The sequence below is a fragment of the Lissotriton helveticus genome, chromosome 7 (genome assembly GCF_964261635.1).
Source record: "Lissotriton helveticus chromosome 7, aLisHel1.1, whole genome shotgun sequence".
In the NCBI taxonomy this organism is placed as follows: Eukaryota; Metazoa; Chordata; class Amphibia; order Caudata; family Salamandridae; genus Lissotriton; species Lissotriton helveticus.
In genome coordinates, this window is record NC_136068.1 from 582,270,864 (window position 1) to 582,290,995 (window position 20,132).

General features: G+C 44.8%; 1 protein-coding gene across 7 annotated transcripts in view; it reads right to left on the reverse strand.

Annotated features, from left to right (window-relative positions):
- The window catches only part of LOC144768773 (uncharacterized), a 9,320,023-nt gene that overhangs the window by 8,776,170 nt on the left and 523,721 nt on the right, over positions 1-20,132 (reverse strand). The gene's annotated exons all lie outside the window — the stretch shown is intronic.

Genomic DNA, 20,132 nt, shown 5'->3' on the forward strand with positions numbered 1-20,132 from the left:
CACAGGGGCTCAAATGAAGGCCGTACAAGGTACAGAATGCTGGTTTCAAATACATATAAAGTCATACAGAGAGTGTGCTAGCAACAAGTGGGAGGGACTGACAGTTAGCTAATTCTGGTGGACACATCTTGACAGTTACAAGTTGGAGACAGCTGCATGCTCAACTGAGCATGTGCAAAGCAGAGGAGACTAAATATATCTTGTCTCTAGGCAGATTTCAGGAGCAGTTGACAGGAAGGTAGGACAGAGCACATGGAGAGTACATGGCAAACAAAATGGCCGGTAGAAATACAAAATGAAGTCGGACAGAGCACATGGAGAGTACATGGCAAACAAAATGGCCGGTAGAAATACAAAATGAAGTCCGTAAACGGACAAGATAGTCTCTAAATACAAGATGTCTTCTGCTAATGCTTAACCTAATCATTGCTAAATTACAACATAACTATGAAAATTACACAAAAATGCATTTTTCAAAGTGCCATGTAACGCACATCTGCCCCTAGAGCATGTGAGTGCTTTACATGTGCAGTCTTTCTATATTTGGGGGTGCTTTAGGGAGGGCCTTAGGCCCCCAGGCACCCTTGGCTTTGCCTTCACTAATTGCGATTACCAATTTGGTAATAGAAACTAGCAAATGAAAAACCACTCATTCTGAACGGAGTCATATTACCTAATAGCGATTTGCTATTTACCGAATCGCTATTAGGTAATGTTAAGGAATCGCAAAATATTTTGCAATTCCTACATACATTGCATTTTGCGATTCCAAAATAGCGAATCGGGGACGACGAGGGCATGGCCATCAGCAGATGAAGATGGCCGCCATCTAAGTGAGCCCCGCTAGCTGGCAGTAAACAACCCCGCAAAATCCAGCATAATCCGCAGTCCTGAAGGCAACCAGAAGCAAGCAGCTGACCGGGGCTGCGGTGGCTACACCGGCGCGCGAGAAAACCCAGGAATCAAGCTGCAGGGATCGGGCGAGAGACATGCTTTCAGATCGGCCGCGTAGGCAAGATGGCACCGTCCCTGTAGCCCCGGGAGAGAGGAGCATCTGGCGTCCTGACCGTGGTGCCACAGTAAAGTGCGGCCTCACTGTGGGAGATTGTAGAGGACCAGCAGGCAGATTATGGCAGAGCGCTCCCCTCCGGTGTAGGCAGGGCGAGGAAAGGAGATTGCAGAATCTAACAGCGAGGAGCCGGCAGGGCTGCGTAAGAGCAGCCGGGATCCCTCGCTCTGCTCCCCAGACTCTAGCCGGGATGCCAAGATGCCTGGATTGAGTGCAGGTGTGGAGCCTGAAAGAGGCGCTCATTCTAAAGCCCGCCAGGCTGCATAATTGGGGTCAGACCGGGAGCCAAAGATACCATCTCCTCCCCTCGCCCCCAGCGAGCGCCGATAAGGAACCGCCGAGCAGCGCCCAGGGCTGAGTAATCGCCGAGCAGAGAGGCAAGCAAACTGCGGTGTGCTGGGAAGCAATCGATTGGACCTGGTGAGTCCACTTTGCGGAGGCACCGCTGAGGGCAGTATATGAGCTTCAGGCAGTTCAGCTGAGGAGAAGAGAGTGACATCCCCTCTCTGGCATCTGCAAACCAGCGGGAGGCTGAGACAGGCCTATGACCCAGTGTTGGTGCCTGCGAGGGAGGGGCAAAAGACAGAGATCCAGGGGGTCACTGTTGGTGCCTACCACACCAGCCAGAGACAGAGCATCTCCCAGAACTCAAGGACACTGCTAAACGCCTACTGACTGTGGCATGGGTCGCAACAAGGTGGTGGGGTCAGGCCAACCACATTGACAAGTACACAGTGACTGTGGGCCGTGCTGACGGCGCGACAGGTGGGGTTCCGCAGGGGGAGCAAGAAGATCAAACCCCGGACCCTTCCCTGAAAGACATCATGAAGGTGTTCAGGGAACTGCGTAAGACCCTAGAACTGAAGCCAGACTCCGTAAGTGAGGAGGTAAATCTCTTGCGAGCAGGCCTCCGGAAAATGTCAGGATTTGGGGGACTGCAGTCGAAAACTAAACGTCTTGAGGACCAGGTCTCAATGCTTACAAAGAACCAATCCAAAATATTCGCCCGACTCGAACACCAGGAAGGGGGGCCCGGCAAAACAACATTTGTGCAGTAGGAGTGCCCGAGGGGATGGAAGGACCATCGATGGACCTCTTAATGGAAGAATTGATCCGGAATCAGTTAAAGCCCAATAGTCTCTCCTCTTTCTTCTCTGTAGAATGTTTGCACTGGGCTTTAGGGGGCAGGCCTTGTCCTGGGGTACCCCTGTGCACGATTATTGCCCAAATATTGAATTTCAGAGACAGAGATGCTATCCTACAAGCGGCACGTTTACATGGCAATCTCTGATATGAGAATGCTACCATCCGTTTCATCCCGGATTTTATGCTTCACGTCCAGCACCAGAGGCGAACGTTCAATGCAGTCAAAAGGGCTCTCCGCGAGCAGAATGTGAAATATATGATGCTTTTCCCTAAACTCAAAATTATTGATGAGGGAAAGTCATACTCCTTCGACTCACTAGCGGAGGCAAGTGACTTGCTAGAGTGGTGGCGCACTGTCGGCCACAAAGGGAACAAAGGCCGAACATCGCCTAAGAATGGACACACCATGACGGAGCAGGCGTCCAGCAGTCAAGAACAGCAACAGCAAACCGATAAGTGACATAAGGAACATTCCCCCAGATACTGGAACTGAATCAATTTTTCCCTGAGACATTGGGGGAGGTAGAGGAGAGTTCCGGGGGTGGCACTGTAAGAGAAAGTGCCCATTTAACGTGGGGCGCCGAATGGAGACCTGCAATGCAATGACTTTTGTGGTCCAATACAAAGGCCCAAAATGTGATCTGATGGGCAAGGTTGCTTTCAAACTACTCTACAAGGGCTTGACTGGATCCAACAGTTGATCAACTTTAGTTCATGCTGGTAGCTGGCTCATGGCCCCACACTAATGTTTGTTAATGTACAGTTTGGGTGACAGGCACTCTGCGTGTTTGGGAGGTGGGAGGTTTGCTACTCACCCAGCAGGGTTGCAGGGAGGGGGGATTTGGGTGTAATGTTTAGTCTTGATGTGGGGAATTGTGTGTGTGCTCAAGGCCACCATAACCAAAAAGTATAGCAGGTGGGCACGAGAATAATGCAAGAGAAGAGAGGATTCATAAGCATATATTTCTCCACCCGGCGTCATGGGAGATCTAGCTAGTTTACAGGTATGGACCTGGAACGTAAATGGATTGGGGAACAAAATCACACGTACACTTATCCTTCGGCACATTAAGAGACACTCCCCAGACGTAGCATTGATACAAGAGTCACACTTAAGAGGGAGTAAATGCAAGACAGTAGATTGCTGCGGGTATAGACTGGTTGCCCATTCCGGAAATTCGACCGGGCTCGCGGTGTGGGAATCCTAACTCATAACACGTTACCTCGTCATTACAGGTACTTGGACGGAAGATGTAGGCTGTTGCGTTGTGGCAGCAGGTAAATGGAAGAGGCGCTTGATTATCCTGTGCTCGATCTACATACCCTCTAGACTTCATGCTGTTGTCTTCCCGGAGATAAGCTCGTTCCTGACGGGATTGCCCCTAGGCACTCTTCTGATCGGGGGAGACACAAATGCAGTTATGAATCCAGAGCTAGGCCGATCCAGCTATCGCATGGGCCAGAAAGGAGAGTGTGATCTGTCGGGTTTCATCACGGTCATGGGCGTGGTAGTCCTGTGGCAGGAGCAAAACCCACAGATGCGGCAATACACAAATTATTCGGCAAGGCATGACTCCTTCTCTAGAATAGACTACTTCTTTACACAAAATGACCAGGTGGGAGAATGAGCAAATCCAAAACATATAACGAGGGGCATTTTAGATCATTCCCGGTGAGCGTTACCATTAAAGGCCTGCTCCGAGATAGAGCAGGATTCCAGAGGGTTGACCCATGGTATCTACGAGTTCCAACACTCAGAGACAAAATCCGAGAGAGCTCGGAGCTTTACTTTAGGGAGAACGAAGGGACAGTGGACTCACATTTATTTGTTTTTTTTTTTATTATTATTTTTATTAAGAGAATTTTATCACATACAGCACAGCACATAAAGAAACCAAAATATCCATACTGTATTTATACAATCAAAATGCATTGAAGCAACAAAGAAATGAATTAGCATACAGGGCATCAAAAGGTAACAAACAAAAAATTTAGATAAATAAAAAAGCATTTTTAGCAAGTTTCAGTAGCAGTTTATACATCATTACTACCATCCCTCCTTTATACCTCCACACTGTCCCCTTTCCACAACATTAGTGGTTTCCAAATCTTTCTCCCTAGTGCTCTCCCCCTTTTACCTTTCCTATCATATATTCCTTTTTCCAAATTATAAACTGCCAACAAGCTGGTAAACCATTGCTGCATCACAGGGGGGGTTTTATCCAGCCATGACCTAGCAAGCAATAATCTTAGAACCGCCATAGCTAGGAATAGGAATTCTGTATAAATACCAGAATATTCCACAGCAACTCCTAGCAACATTAGCTCTGGGGTAAGGATAATACTAACCCCTATGATCTGTGATAGCAACCGCTCGATATCTTTAACTAGCGTATACAATTGTGGACATGTAGAAAAGATGTGTATGATATCAGCTTCTGGTGTATCACAGCGGAAACACGTCGTCCCGGAGGTGCCCCCCGATTGAGCGATTTTCGCCGGTGTGTAATACAGCGAGAAGAATGTTTTGTAATGCTGGGACCGCAGCGAGGCTGAGCATAACACTGTGCATCCTAGCTCCAGGGAATCTTGAAATCTAACCCTTCTGACCCCTAGTTTGATCGCCCACTTGTCACCATGCTTTCCCATATCATCTGGCTTGGTGATAATCAAATTTGCATAGATACTACGAATCAACACCCTTTCTCCGCTTTCTATCAGATCCAATATGCTGTTATTATTAAATCCTGCCAATCCCCCACGCTTATTACCCAAAAAACTGCGGACCTGCAGGTATTTAAAAAAAACATTCCTGCTTATATTAAACTTAACCTGTAGTTCTGCAAATTGAGCAATTCCCTGGGGGCCCATTATATCGCCCAATTTCCCAATCCCTTTCGCTGTCCATTCTGCCATAACAGAGTCTGAAAAAATCTCTGTGGGAATGGATCTATTTTTATAGAGCCGAGTATATCTATTATATCTTCCTAAACCAGCTCTCTTTAAAAAGGCAACCCATATTTTATATGCAGCCCTTACTGTCTTGAACCGTGTCCTTTTGAAATATGATGAGTCCAGACAGTTAAGAAATGCATTCTCCGCTTCAGTCCCAAGAACAGTTGCATAGACCTCTGTAGAATTAGCCGTAATTCTAGACTCCAGCCCCCCCCCCTCCTATCATTCCCTGGATATATTGTATAGTGGCTGCCCAGTAGTACAGCCTAAAATCTGGGGCCCCCCATCCTCCTCTATCCCTGGGAAGGGAGATATATCTGTATGCCCTCCTTGTCTTTCCATGGGCCCATATAAATTTATTAAGCACTGCCTCAAGCTTACCAAACCAACTAGATTAAAAAAACAATGGAATTGCCCTAAACAAATATAAAAATTTGGGCAGAATAATCATTTTAATCACGTTCGTTCATCCTACAAGAGTTAGATGTAGATTATTCATTCGTGTCAAATCTGTGGATACTTTAGCCAGTAGTGGTGTCATATTACATCCTACTATCTCCTCTAGTTCTGCAGAGATCTCAACCCCCAGGTATATGGCGGATTTCACTACCCGATGGTCTCTGCATATTGTGTGAGGATTCTTAACTATTTGGGTCTTTTCTCTATTTAACCTGTAGCCTGAAGCCTCCCCAAACCGCTGAGCTTCCGCTTCAATCTCGCGTATGGCCAATGTGGGATTAGGTGAGACAATTGCCACATCATCCGCGTAAGCGAACGTTTTGTATTGCCTGTGGTTTATGGTTACTGCGGGAATGTTGCCATTGGCTTCCAACCTTCTAAGCAGGGGGTCCATATACAATGCAAACAGTAGTGGTGAAGCTGGACACCCCTGTCTTGTCCCTCTGGAAATCTGCACCGAAGTTGTATACCCCCTATTATCTTAATCCTAGCTGTTGGCTCCGTATACAGTGCCTGGATCGCTTGAACATAACCCTCACCTATCCCATAGTGGAGAAGTACTGCCCATAGATAGTCCCAGGAAACCCTATTGAATGCCTTTTCGGCATCTAAAAAGAGAACTGCGATAGGATCCCCTGGGACCTCCATGGCATCGAACAGAGTGATTACCTGCCTAATATGATGCGTGTTGCCCTTCCCCGGAATGAACCCGTGTTGGGTACCACTAACCAAACCCTCAATCACTTTTGCTAACCTGTTGGCTAGGATCTTTGAATACACTTTTGAGTCAGCATTCATCAAGGTGATTGGTCTGTAGGAGCCTGGGGCTGTAGATATCTTCCCTTTTTTAAGGATGACAATGACATCTGCCCCCCCCAAGATTTCGGGATGGAATACCCCTGTTGGGCCTGCAGCAACACATTCAGCAGTTCTACGACAATCACCCCTTGAAATACCTTGTAAAAACGACTGGCAATAAATCTGGGCCTGCCACCTTCCCAGCCGAGAGGTCTCCTACTGCTCTGAGCACTTCTTCTAGGCAGATCAGGGCCTCTAGAGCTGTCTTCTCCTCAGCCGAGAGGTGCGGGGTAGTTCCATCTATACTCAGATTTAGGTATTCCGCTATTCCGATACCTACGCAACCGTCTTCATTACTATATAACTCTGCATAAAATTGTCTAAAGACTTCTCTAATTCCTTCCACGTCCCTCGTGAGGATCCCATGATTATCCATAATCTCTTTTATCTCGCCCGAAGCTAATTGCTGCCTGGTCCGGACTGCCAGGATATGTCCGACTCTTTCGCTTAGTTCGAACGCTTGCTCTTTTTTAACTAGATATTTCGCCGCTGCCTTACTGCTAATATCCTTTACCACCTCCGCTTTAAGCTGGATATTTCTAAATACCTGCTGCTCCAGAGGCATATTCTGCTGTATTAGAGAACTCAGTTCTTCCTCTGCCTGGCCAATTGTCCTCACTAGCTGCTCTACCCTGGCTCTTTCCCGTTTCTGCTTGAGCAAAGTATAACTCATTGTCTCCCCCCGGGCCCCTGCCTTAAACGTGTCCCACACAACCCCCGCTGATGCACTCTCTCTATTAAACTCCCAAAACTCCTGTATCCATTTATGCATATGCGTAATATATTCTGAATCCTTCAGGAGAGCTCTCTCAAATGTCCAACCGTTATCCCTAGATATCACTCCCTCCAGATTAATCGCCACGACCAGCGGACTGTGGTCTGATATGATCCTAGGATATTTCTGAATTCTAGCTTTTACCAGCACCGAATTGGAAATTAAGAAATAATCTAGTCTTGCCAAAATTCTGTGAGGTGCGGAATAAAATGTGGTACCATCTACCTGCGGGTGAAGCTCTGCCCAGACATCGCAAAGTGAGTTATTTTGCGCCATGGCTGTGACTGCTCGGAATACCCTTTTTTCCTACCTGCATATCCCTGTCCTGCTTGTACTCCGCTACCAGAAGCCATGCTGATATTAAAGTCCCCACAGCATATTATTGGTTCTTGCCAATGCGCCAACTCTGTATCGAGGAATTCAAACAACTCTGGATCATCCTCCGTCGAGCCATAGGCTGAAACAATTGTAACCCTCACCCCCTTATGCCTTATTTCAGCAATCACCCACCTACTCCACTGGTCTTCAAGTTTCTTAATCACTACACTATCCCTCCCTTTGGCTAATATCGCCACGCCCCTTGTTCTGGAACCCTGCTTTGTACAAGCCAGCATGTTGAAACCCAGCTGATCTAGAAGAAATGTCCTCCCTCCCCCAACATGCGTTTCCTGCAGGCATACAATATCTAATCTCATTGTTTTGAGTAGTGCAGCCACCCGAATCCTTTTCTGAGGGTCATTCAGACCACAAACATTGATTGAGGCTATTCTGCAAATCATCTAAAATACATCAAAAGGTTCCTCCAAATACCTATCTGACTCTGTTGCTAAAGAAAGAAAGCAAGTGCTGTGCTGTGTGTGCTCTATGTGCCCCCCCCTCTCCCCCTCCCCTCTTGTCCCCCATCTCTCCCTGAAACCCCCCCCACCTTACCGGCAAATAGGTCAAGCATGACCTATGTGTGTCCACTTCAGTCTGTACGTGCCACAACACCCTGGCCCACCACCCCTCTATTGACTCAATTATTGATGTTTGCCCATGCCCCGGCATTCCCATCCCCTATTTTCCCCATTTTTCTCCCTTTTTTTCTACAAAGAAACCTACAATTCCCAGCGTATCAGCGCCCTAGTTCACTACGTAACTCCTCCACATATTCCTGTGCTTTTATCTCCGAAAAGAACATTCTTGTTTGCCCCCTAGTCAGAACTTTTAGTTTGGCAGGATACAATGAGAAACCCTCTGAGCCAAGGGCCTGCAGGGGGGCTATAAGCTGCCTCAACCTCCATCTCCTCTCTATAGTCACATGACAGAAGTCAGGCCTTGCAAAAAACGTAATGTTGTTAACTGCCCTCTTAGCCTCGGCTTTCGCTTTATCCAGTATTTCCTGCCTAAGCAATTAGTTACCGATGTATATTAAGATAGCCATGGGTCTATCAGTCCTGCCTGCTCCTTGTACCTTCCTAACCAGAGGAAATCTGTGCGCTCTCTGAATTTCGGTTTCCCACTGCCAGCTAGTTAACTCAGGGAAAGCACCCTTCAACAGGCCAACCACAAATCGTCTTATATCTTGTCCCTCCAGTCCTTTCTCTACACCCAGCAATCTTATATTGTTCCTTCGCTGGCGATTTTCATAATCTTCCAGCTTCCATTGTATGTCCGTCGCCACCTTCTGCTGTTCTTGCCTGAAAGGAATTAAAATCGTCCTCCAAACGGCCCGTTCTTTCTTCTACTTGTGTGACTCTTACTGCTTCTTCTTTGTACAGTTTATTCATCTTGCGCAATGAGCTCTGTATTTTTTTGTTCCTTGCCTAGCTCTGCGGCTTTCTGCTCTTGCTTCACTCTGCATCTGCTTCAGCATTCCAAACAAGAGATCTAGTGTAGCAGGTTGCGGGGGGCTGTGGCGAGTAGCCTCTAGCTGCGAGCTTCCCTGTTCCTGATATGTCAGCGAGGTTGCCGAGTAGTCCCAAGCAAGTTTTTTAGAGGGGTCAGAGGGGCTTGCTGATGAATTGTCTCTCCTCCTAGATCTGCGCCTTATTTGCGTCGATTGCTGGGCCGAGTGACTGGTGGCGGAATCTGTATCGCTGCCTGTGTCCACTTCGGTTGAGGGGAGAGACCCAGAGTCCTCATTCACTGAATAAAATGTATCTGCCTCAGGTGAACCTCCTTGCGCTCTCATCTGTGCCTGAGCCCCCTCCCCGCCTGAGTCCGATGCAACAAACATTGAGTTAGTGCCTTTATATGTCGCTTGCGAGGACCCCTCCACATCCAGCTGACATCCCGCCTCGAAGTTACTCTGTCCCCCCCCAGCGCCCGGCTGATTTTGCTGAATACATATTCCCTCTAGAGTCACCTGTGTATTTCCAGCGGCGCTGGGGGCTCCCTCGGGTCCAAACTGCTGCTGCAGGTTTCGATCCGAACCTGTTTGTCCTTTTTCGGCCGTGCTCTCCTGCTCTGACGCAGCCTTCACCGTCTCCTGGCGTTGCCTGGCTACCACGGACTCTGCGTCCACGAGGACGCCGGTGTTCTCTGCGCGTGCAGCAGCCGTAAATCCTTGGAACCTGACAGCTGATGCTGACGCTTCTCCCGACGAGGTCGCAAAGCCGATTAGACTGAAATATACACGAGCACTGAGCTTTTTCAGGAATGTTTGTAATTTCACAATATTCAAAGTGTTAAAGAGCTGGGTCGTTTCCATGCTTCACTCGCCATGTCGAAAGTCATTGTACGATCCACCGCTGGGCTTGAGCTAGATCAGTCTATAGGGGAGCCAGGGTTGATGCGACTGACCGCTACAGACTAGCCACGGCCATCTTGCCTGTGGACTCACACATAATTGTTTGGGAGACCTACATGTTGGTGTTGAGGGGGTAGGCACAGGCGCTGATCGGGGCCAAAACGAAAGAGGAGACCATACAAATCAAGTTGCTAAAGCAGGAGATACCCAGATGGAAGGGGGGGCAGCAATCAAGACCAATGCTAACTTATGTCATAGACTAGCATTGCAGCAGCGAGACCTGCGTGCCTTAGCAGATAGCGAAGCGAGAGCCTACGCCCTGGAAACGCAGCACCGCCTGTATGATGTGGGCGACAAAGCATTGAGGCTCCTAGCGTGGCGGAAGTGACGCAATACAAAATGTTCGTGGGTGACGGGGGTGTGAGATAAAAATGGGACACTGAAAACAACAAATAAAGATATAGCGGAAGCCTTCGCCGCACACTTTGAAGGGGTTTATGCACCAGTAAGCACTAGGACTGAAAATGATTGCGAAGAGTTACTAAGAGACTTTTTTTTGCCCACACTATCCTGGGGCCGCAAAGGAGGTGCTAGATTCCGACCTTACAGAGGAAGAGCTGGGAGGGACCCTAGGGTCTCTGAAGTCAGGGAAGGCAGCAGGTCCATATGGGCTTCCGATCGAGATATACAAAGGTCAGGCCTCCATAATATTACCACCGCTACAGAACATGTTACTAGAGGCACGGGAAAAAGGGCAACTCCCATTAGACCAATGGGCGGCCACAATTGCCGTAATATATAAGGCGGGGAAACTTCCTGATCAATGCAGCTCCTACCATCCAATCTCCCTGATTAATGTGGAGGCGAAGGTGTTGGCCAAGGCCTTGGCTAGCAGACTGGTGCTGGTCATTTAAGAAGTGATCAATCTAGATCAGTCGCGCTTTATGATTAACAGAAGCACCCGCCACAACCTATGGAGACTCTATGGTGTGCTCTATACGACAGGAGACCATGTGGCCCAGCAGACGGCATTGAAGGCACTGGACGCATCGATGGCGTTTGACAGTATAGAGTGGTCCTACCTGTTTATGGTGCTTCATAGGATGGGGTTTGACCCTAATTTCTGTGGTTGAGTCAGGTTGTTGTATAAGACAAATTATCAAAAATGGATAGGACACTTGTTACCACTTATACCAAGAGAAATATATTGTGAAATATATTGTGAAACCCTCATAAGCGTTGTGTATAACGAGAAACGGTATATCTTGTTCTCCGCCCCACACAAACGTTTTGGCAGCAATCATCGGGTTTGACAAAACGTGTATTGCCTAGCCTCGCCCGAGGCTTTCTCTGGTTTTTTCGTGGCAGTCTCCAGAGATAAAAAATTCGAATAACCCCAACAGAAAAGGCACAAAAAAGGATAAAATAGTTTCCAGCCGATTAAGATACTCTTTATTATTCGTATCGGTGGACAACTAATTTAAAAGAAGTTGGTATGCTCGCTGGAAAATTAGGAATCCATAGCATATATTAGTAGTATTGACAAAACGTCGACATGTTTCTGCTCTGTTGGCCCGTGGGTCTAAGAGCATTCGTCAGGACAAAAAACAACAATAAACAGAGATCTACCTATCACTATTTGTGATGTAGGGGGGTAGAGGTATAATTTACAATCTTACCCTTACGTGGTTCTATGTAGTCACCTGTAAATTTTAAGAAAAAGAGGGTTGGGGTCACTAGTGGCATTTTACCAAAGTGCGGTTTAAAAAGAAGAAATGGAAAAACATTGTACCATTTTCACGCAAGCTCAATTGTGGCATGCTGTTTTAGGAAATTGAGAACAATAGGGACATATTGGCGAGTAAATGGTGGCGACTTAATGCGACATGTAAATTGCAAGGAATGTGACATACCTCTAAATCAGGTGAACTTGAGTATGCGAACCTGATGGAAAAAACGGGGATGATAAGTGTTCGGCACATTTACGTAATGGTAAGGAAGTCCGTCATACCCCATGTGAGGTCTTACCTTAATTGTGTTTAGAAAAAGGTTCCCTCAGGAGGTCCCAGGCTATAACAGTATCAGAGAATCAAGGTATTAGTCACTCTGGTGCTATAAGGTGTATGAGCGAGGGCGGTGGAGGGACGACTAACCCAGCAGCGGAAATGTGTTCCGCGTCTTGTGCTGGCTCTGCCTCCTGGACGCCAAGAGCACGTTTCCAATGGCGTTTTAACTACGCTAATCATAGAGATAGAAATGAGACTTTTGTATACAACCGAAGAACAGCTTCAAAGGTAATTATTAAAATTTTGTATGCCTAATAATTTATAGGTTATCTACATCATGGTCTCGTAATTATTAAGGCATTGAATCAAAGAAATTTATATTTGAAAAATATATATCCTTTGTAAAGGATACGGACTGTACCTGTTCCTTAGGGAGTACATTTGTAGACGGGATGAACTTAGAATCTCATAGAATTAAGAGTGTCAGAACACTAAGTGGACTCTAAATTTCCAGATTAACAAACTGCTAGTATCAGCGTGCGAAGTGGTGCCAGCAAATATCATCATTTAGACCATATTTATTTGTCTTAAGGCGGTCCACCCAGCGTTGTTCTTTTTCGTACAACACTTTTTCAACGTTGGGTGTATTGTCTTGAACTTTTTCTATAACTGTCCACTTCAGGTCTTCAATACTATGTTTTTGTTCGATGAAATGTGCACATAGTTTGGTTGTGTTCTTTTTTAAGCGTATGTTGCTTTTGTGCTCACCTATACGCAGTTTAACCTTTCTGCAGGTCATACCGATGTATTTTTTGTCACATGGACATGTGACCATGTAGATCACATGGGAAGAGTTGCAGTTGCTATGTTGTCGCTGGGTCCACGTGAATGTTGGTGACAATTGCAATGTTTTAGAAATGGATGTAGAAGTACAAGCTGTGCAAGAACCGCAGGGGTAGTGGCCTGACACTGGAGCCATGTTTATGTTTCTGATCTGATTCGTTGGATTTTTCTGTTTTGGACGGGTATGAACCAGCATATCACGTAGATTTTTTGTACGTCTATTCGCAAAACGGGGTTTTGGCCAGTTGAATTTGCCAGTGTTTACAATATGCCAATTCTTACTGATCAGTTTGTTGACCTGGTATGTTGCAGGGCCAAATGTGGTCACACAGGTTACGAGGTCCTTATTTTCAGTTTTTTCAAAAGATGTTAGAAGGTTTTCCCTCGGCTGGTTCTGGGCTCTTTTTTGGCATTTTAATATTGTGCTGTTTTTGTAGTGTCTTTGTTGTAATCTGATACTCAGGGCTCGTGATTGTGTTTGATAATCCTTTTTCTGACTGCAATTCCTTTTTAAGCGCAAAAATTGGCTGTAAGGTAGGTTGTCTCTGAGCGGTTGAGGATGATAACTATTGTAGGACAACAAGCTATTTTTGGCAGTCGGTTTTCTAAAGGTTTTTGTCTCGATTTGGTTATTCTCTGAAAAGATCGTGAGGTCTAGGAAGTCAATACTTTCCTTGTCAGCTGTGTATGTGAATCTCAACCAGGGATCTCGTGTGTTAAGCCAGTCGACAAAAGTTTTCAGGTCTTGGTTATTGAGCCAAATCAAGAAGACATCGTCTATATAACGTTTCCAGTAAATGATACTGGAAACGTATGGGTTGGCAGTTGTGAGTACATGATGAGTTTCAAAATTACTGACGTAGAGTCCAGCCACCGATGGCACAAAGGCACTGCCCATAGAGGTCCCATGGCTCTGTAAAAACAATTGGTTTTCGAATTCAAAATAGTTTTCAGTAAGTGCCATCCGGCAGCATTCCAAAACAAAGTGTCTGGGTGTTCTGAAATCCCAGTTCTCCATGAAAAGTACGTCTTCCAACATTTCCAGAGTCTCTTTTTGGGGCAGACTCGTATATATGGAGGAGGTATTCTGTTTTTGTGTGTCTTGGGGAGGGAGTAGAAATAGGGGATCTTAGGGTTCTCAGTTACTAGGAAATCAGCCTCTTTTTTGCTTATCCAGCCATTTGTTTCGGCTTCATGAACCATGATGGCAATGATTGTCTGCAATCTTGGTGTTGGATCAATTGTGATTTTGGTGTAAAATTTCTCATCCGCCAATAGATCAAGACATTGATTCATATAGCCTTCTTTTCCGAGGATAACTATACCTCCACCCTTATCCGCGGGTTTTATGACGATATTCTCATTTGTCTGAAGTTCTTCCAAAGCGATTCTTTCTGATCTCGTTAAGTTCTGGAAGGGTCTTCGCACATTAGTTGCCAAGTTATCAATTCCAGTTAGGACCGCTTGTTCGAAGGCTAGTATTTCTACTGGTACCATGTTTGTCGGTGGGCTGTAGTTTGATTTTTTGCGGAGGTTCGTGTCTCCTAGATCAGAAGTTACTGGCGACTCCCCAAAGTGTGCTTTTAACTTGAGAGAACGACAAAACTCTGATAGTTCACACTTGAGTCGGAACAAATCGAGATTGGGGGTAGGGACATATCCAAGTCCTTTGTTCAGGACATTTTTTTTGGTCTGCCGAAAGGGTCACTGGGCTTAGGTTCACTATCAGTGACTCGTTTTGCTGGTCCCTGGCTTTGTCGAGGTCATGCTCCTTGTCTGAACATTTGGCTGTTGGTCTTGCCATGTTATGCCTCTTCTCATTCCTCTTTGGTTTTGGCCCCTCAATAAAAAAGGATCTTGGTTCTGATTATTTGACCCTTGTTGAGGTATCCCCATGAAGTTTTGCATTTGTTCCGGACCTTGATTGTAAGGATTCATCCAACCCGCATATGGTTGCATATATGGCTGAAAGAATGGCATTGGGGGGCCCATAAAGTGTTGTCTAGGCCATCTATTGCCTCTTCTTTGTGGTCTGGACCGGTATTGCCCTCTGCCTCGTCGACTATTAGAGTCATCGGACCCTGTGTCGGATCCTCCTGAGGAATCCCAGCCATCTGAGTCGTTATCTGTTCTTGGAGCTGATGACTTGTAATCTTTGTTGGTATAGGGATGCATTTTTTCATGACTGAATTTCTTAATGTCTTTACTTAGTTTTTGTAATTTACTTTGCATCAGGAACTCCTCACTTTCTGATATCTCCTTGTTAAGCTCTTCAAGTCTTTTTTTGTACACTGCAGGTTGTATGCCTTTCTTTAGTTCTACTTCACAGGCTTCTATCTGGGTTAGAAGTTCATCTGAGAGTCTTTTGGCCGTTTTGACTATTAACACTAGATAGTCAAGGGTGCACTTCCACGAAATTGCCGACCAATCACGTCTGAATGCCAGGTCGTGTAAAAAAATTCTTGGCGCATTCGTGATCCACAGTCCTCGTGGTGCTATTTTAGAGCGCAAATATTCAGTCATTATTATACCGTGGATAGCAACTCTTATTTGTTCCTGTTTTTTTGCTGTTAGATTATCCCAATCATCAGTCTGTGCTAATACTTGTACAAAGTCTGGGTTCTGAATTAGCGATTGAGCCGCTAAGATCTCGCTTATGTCGCTCCCCGAAAAACTCAAACCATTCATGTCCTCCATTCTCAATTTTCAAGAGGGTTCTTGTTATTCATGAACAAGAGTCACAAAGCAAGTTTCCCGCAGCTGTGCGCTGCTTAATATGAATACATCAAATAGAGGGACGAGGAAAAGGTTGTCCTATCTGTTCCCCGGAACTCAGTAGAAATTATCAAAAATGGATAGGACACTTGTTACCACTTATACCAAGAGAAATATATTGTGAAATATATTGTGAAACCCTCATAAGCGTTGTGTATAACGAGAAACGGTATATCTTGTTCTCCGCCCCACACAAACGTTTTGGCAGCAATCATCGGGTTTGACAAAATGTGTATTGCCTAGCCTCGCCCGAGGCTTTCTCTGGTTTTTTCGTGGCAGTCTCCAGAGATAAAAAATTCGAATAACCCCAACAGAAAAGGCACAAAAAAGGATAAAATAGTTTCCAGCCGATTAAGATACTCTTTATTATTCGTATCGGTGGACAACTAATTTAAAAGAAGTTGGTATGCTCGCTGGAAAATTAGGAATCCATAGCATATATTAGTAGTATTGACAAAACGTCGACATGTTTCTGCTCTGTTGGCCCGTGGGTCTAAGAGCATTCGTCAGGACAAAAAACAACAATAAACAGAGATCTACCTATCACTATTTGTGATGTAGGGGGGTAGAGGTATAATTTACAATCTTACCCTTACGTGGTTCTATGTAGTCACCTGTAAATTTTAAGAAAAAGAGGGTTGGGGTCACTAGTGGCATTTTACCAAAGTGCGGTTTAAAAAGAAGAAATGGAAAAACATTGTACCATTTTCATGCAAGCTCAATTGTGGCATGCTGTTTTAGGAAATTGAGAACAATAGGGACATATTGGCGAGTAAATGGTGGCGACTTAATGCGACATGTAAATTGCAAGGAATGTGACATACCTCTAAATCAGGTGAACTTGAGTATGCGAACCTGATAGAAAAAACGGGGATGATAAGTGTTCGGCACATTTACGTAATGGTAAGGAAGTCCGTCATACCCCATGTGAGGTCTTACCTTAATTGTGTTTAGAAAAAGGTTCCCTCAGGAGGTCCCAGGCTATAACAGTATCAGAGAATCAAGGTATTAGTCACTCTGGTGCTATAAGGTGTATGAGCGAGGGCGGTGGAGGGACGACTTACCCGCAGCGGAAATGTGTTCCGCGTCTTGTGCTGGCTCTGCCTCCTGGACGCCAAGAGCACGTTTCCAATGGCGTTTTAACTACGCTAATCATAGAGATAGAAATGAGACTTTTGTATACAACCGAAGAACAGCTTCAAAGGTAATTATTAAAAATTTGTATGCCTAATAATTTATAGGTTATCTACATCATGGTCTCGTAATTATTAAGGCATTGAATCAAAGAAATTTATATTTGAAAAATATATATCCTTTGTAAAGGATACGGACTGTACCTGTTCCTTAGGGAGTACATTTGTAGACGGGATGAACTTAGAATCTCATAGAATTAAGAGTGTCAGAACACTAAGTGGACTCTAAATGTCCAGATTAACAAACTGCTAGTATCAGCGTGCGAAGTGGTGCCAGCAAATATCATCATTTAGACCATATTTATTTGTCTTAAGGCGGTCCACCCAGCGTTGTTCTTTTTTGTACAACACTTTTTCAACGTTGGGTGTATTGAAAAGAAGGCTATATGAATCAATGTCTTGATCTATTGGCGGATGAGAAATTTTACACCAAAATCACAATTGATCCAACACCAAGATTGCAGACAATCATTGCCATCATGGTTCATGAAGCCGAAACAAATGGCTGGATAAGCAAAAAAGAGGCTGATTTCCTAGTAACTGAGAACCCTAAGATCCCCTATTTCTACTCCCTCCCCAAGACACACAAAAACAGAATACCTCCTCCAGGCCGTCCAATTGTGTCGGGGATAGGGTCAGCACTGGAACCCCTATCTAAATTTGCGGATAAATTCCTCCAACCACTTGTCAAAAGAACACCAGCCTATTTACAAGACACCCGAGATCTGTTGAATCAGCTGAAAGATCTAACCTTTGACCCCACCAAGATGCTCCTGGTGGGATTAGATGTTGAATCCCTATATACGAGTCTGCCCCAAAAAGAGACTCTGGAAATGTTGGAAGACGTACTTTTCATGGAGAACTGGGATTTCAGAACACCCAGACACTTTGTTTTGGAATGCTGCCGGATGGCACTTACTGAAAACTATTTTGAATTCGAAAACCAATTGTTTTTACAGAGCCATGGGACCTCTATGGGCAGTGCCTTTGCGCCATCGGTGGCTGGACTCTACGTCAGTAATTTTGAAACTCATCATGTACTCACAACTGCCAACCCATACGTTTCCAGTATCATTTACTGGAAACGTTATATAGACGATGTCTTCTTGATTTGGCTCAATAACCAAGACCTGAAAACTTTTGTCGACTGGCTTAACACACGAGATCCCTGGTTGAGATTCACATACACAGCTGACAAGGAAAGTATTGACTTCCTAGACCTCACGATCTTTTCAGAGAATAACCAAATCGAGACAAAAACCTTTAGAAAACCGACTGCCAAAAATAGCTTGTTGTCCTACAATAGTTATCATCCTCAACCGCTCAGAGACAACCTACCTTACAGCCAATTTTTGCGCTTAAAAAGGAATTGCAGTCAGAAAAAGGATTATCAAACACAATCACGAGCCCTGAGTATCAGATTACAACAAAGACACTACAAAAACAGCACAATATTAAAATGCCAAAAAAGAGCCCAGAACCAGCCGAGGGAAAACCTTCTAACATCTTTTGAAAAAACTGAAAATAAGGACCTCGTAACCTGTGTGACCACATTTGGCCCTGCAACATACCAGGTCAACAAACTGATCAGTAAGAATTGGCATATTGTAAACACTGGCAAATTCAACTGGCCAAAACCCCGTTTTGCGAATAGACGTACAAAAAATCTACGTGATATGCTGGTTCATACCCGTCCAAAACAGAAAAATCCAACGAATCAGATCAGAAACATAAACATGGCTCCAGTGTCAGGCCACTACCCCTGCGGTTCTTGCACAGCTTGTACTTCTACATCCATTTCTAAAACATTGCAATTGTCACCAACATTCACGTGGACCCAGCGACAACATAGCAACTGCAACTCTTCCCATGTGATCTACATGGTCACATGTCCATGTGACAAAAAATACATCGGTATGACCTGCAGAAAGGTTAAACTGCGTATAGGTGAGCACAAAAGCAACATACGCTTAAAAAAGAACACAACCAAACTATGTGCACATTTCATCGAACAAAAACATAGTATTGAAGACCTGAAGTGGACAGTTATAGAAAAAGTTCAAGACAATACACCCAACGTTGAAAAAGTGTTGTACGAAAAAGAACAACGCTGGGTGGACCGCCTTAAGACAAATAAATATGGTCTAAATGATGATATTTGCTGGCACCACTTCGCACGCTGATACTAGCAGTTTGTTAATCTGGAAATTTAGAGTCCACTTAGTGTTCTGACACTCTTAATTCTATGAGATTCTAAGTTCATCCCGTCTACAAATGTACTCCCTAAGGAACAGGTACAGTCCGTATCCTTTACAAAGGATATATATTTTTCAAATATAAATTTCTTTGATTCAATGCCTTAATAATTACGAGACCATGATGTAGATAACCTATAAATTATTAGGCATACAAATTTTTAATAATTACCTTTGAAGCTGTTCTTCGGTTGTATACAAAAGTCTCATTTCTATCTCTATGATTAGCGTAGTTAAAACGCCATTGGAAACGTGCTCTTGGCGTCCAGGAGGCAGAGCCAGCACAAGACGCGGAACACATTTCCGCTGCGGGTAAGTCGTCCCTCCACCGCCCTCGCTCATACACCTTATAGCACCAGAGTGACTAATACCTTGATTCTCTGATACTGTTATAGCCTGGGACCTCCTGAGGGAACCTTTTTCTAAACACAATTAAGGTAAGACCTCACATGGGGTATGACGGACTTCCTTACCATTACGTAAATGTGCCGAACACTTATCATCCCCGTTTTTTCTATCAGGTTCGCATACTCAAGTTCACCTGATTTAGAGGTATGTCACATTCCTTGCAATTTACATGTCGCATTAAGTCGCCACCATTTACTCGCCAATATGTCCCTATTGTTCTCAATTTCCTAAAACAGCATGCCACAATTGAGCTTGCATGAAAATGGTACAATGTTTTTCCATTTCTTCTTTTTAAACCGCACTTTGGTAAAATGCCACTAGTGACCCCAACCCTCTTTTTCTTAAAATTTACAGGTGACTACATAGAACCACGTAAGGGTAAGATTGTAAATTATACCTCTACCCCCCTACATCACAAATAGTGATAGGTAGATCTCTGTTTATTGTTGTTTTTAGTCCTGACGAATGCTCTTAGACCCACGGGCCAACAGAGCAGAAACATGTCGACGTTTTGTCAATACTACTAATATATGCTATGGATTCCTAATTTTCCAGCGAGCATACCAACTTCTTTTAAATTAGTTGTCCACCGATATGAATAATAAAGAGTATCTTAATCGGCTGGAAACTATTTTATCCTTTTTTGTGCCTTTTCTGTT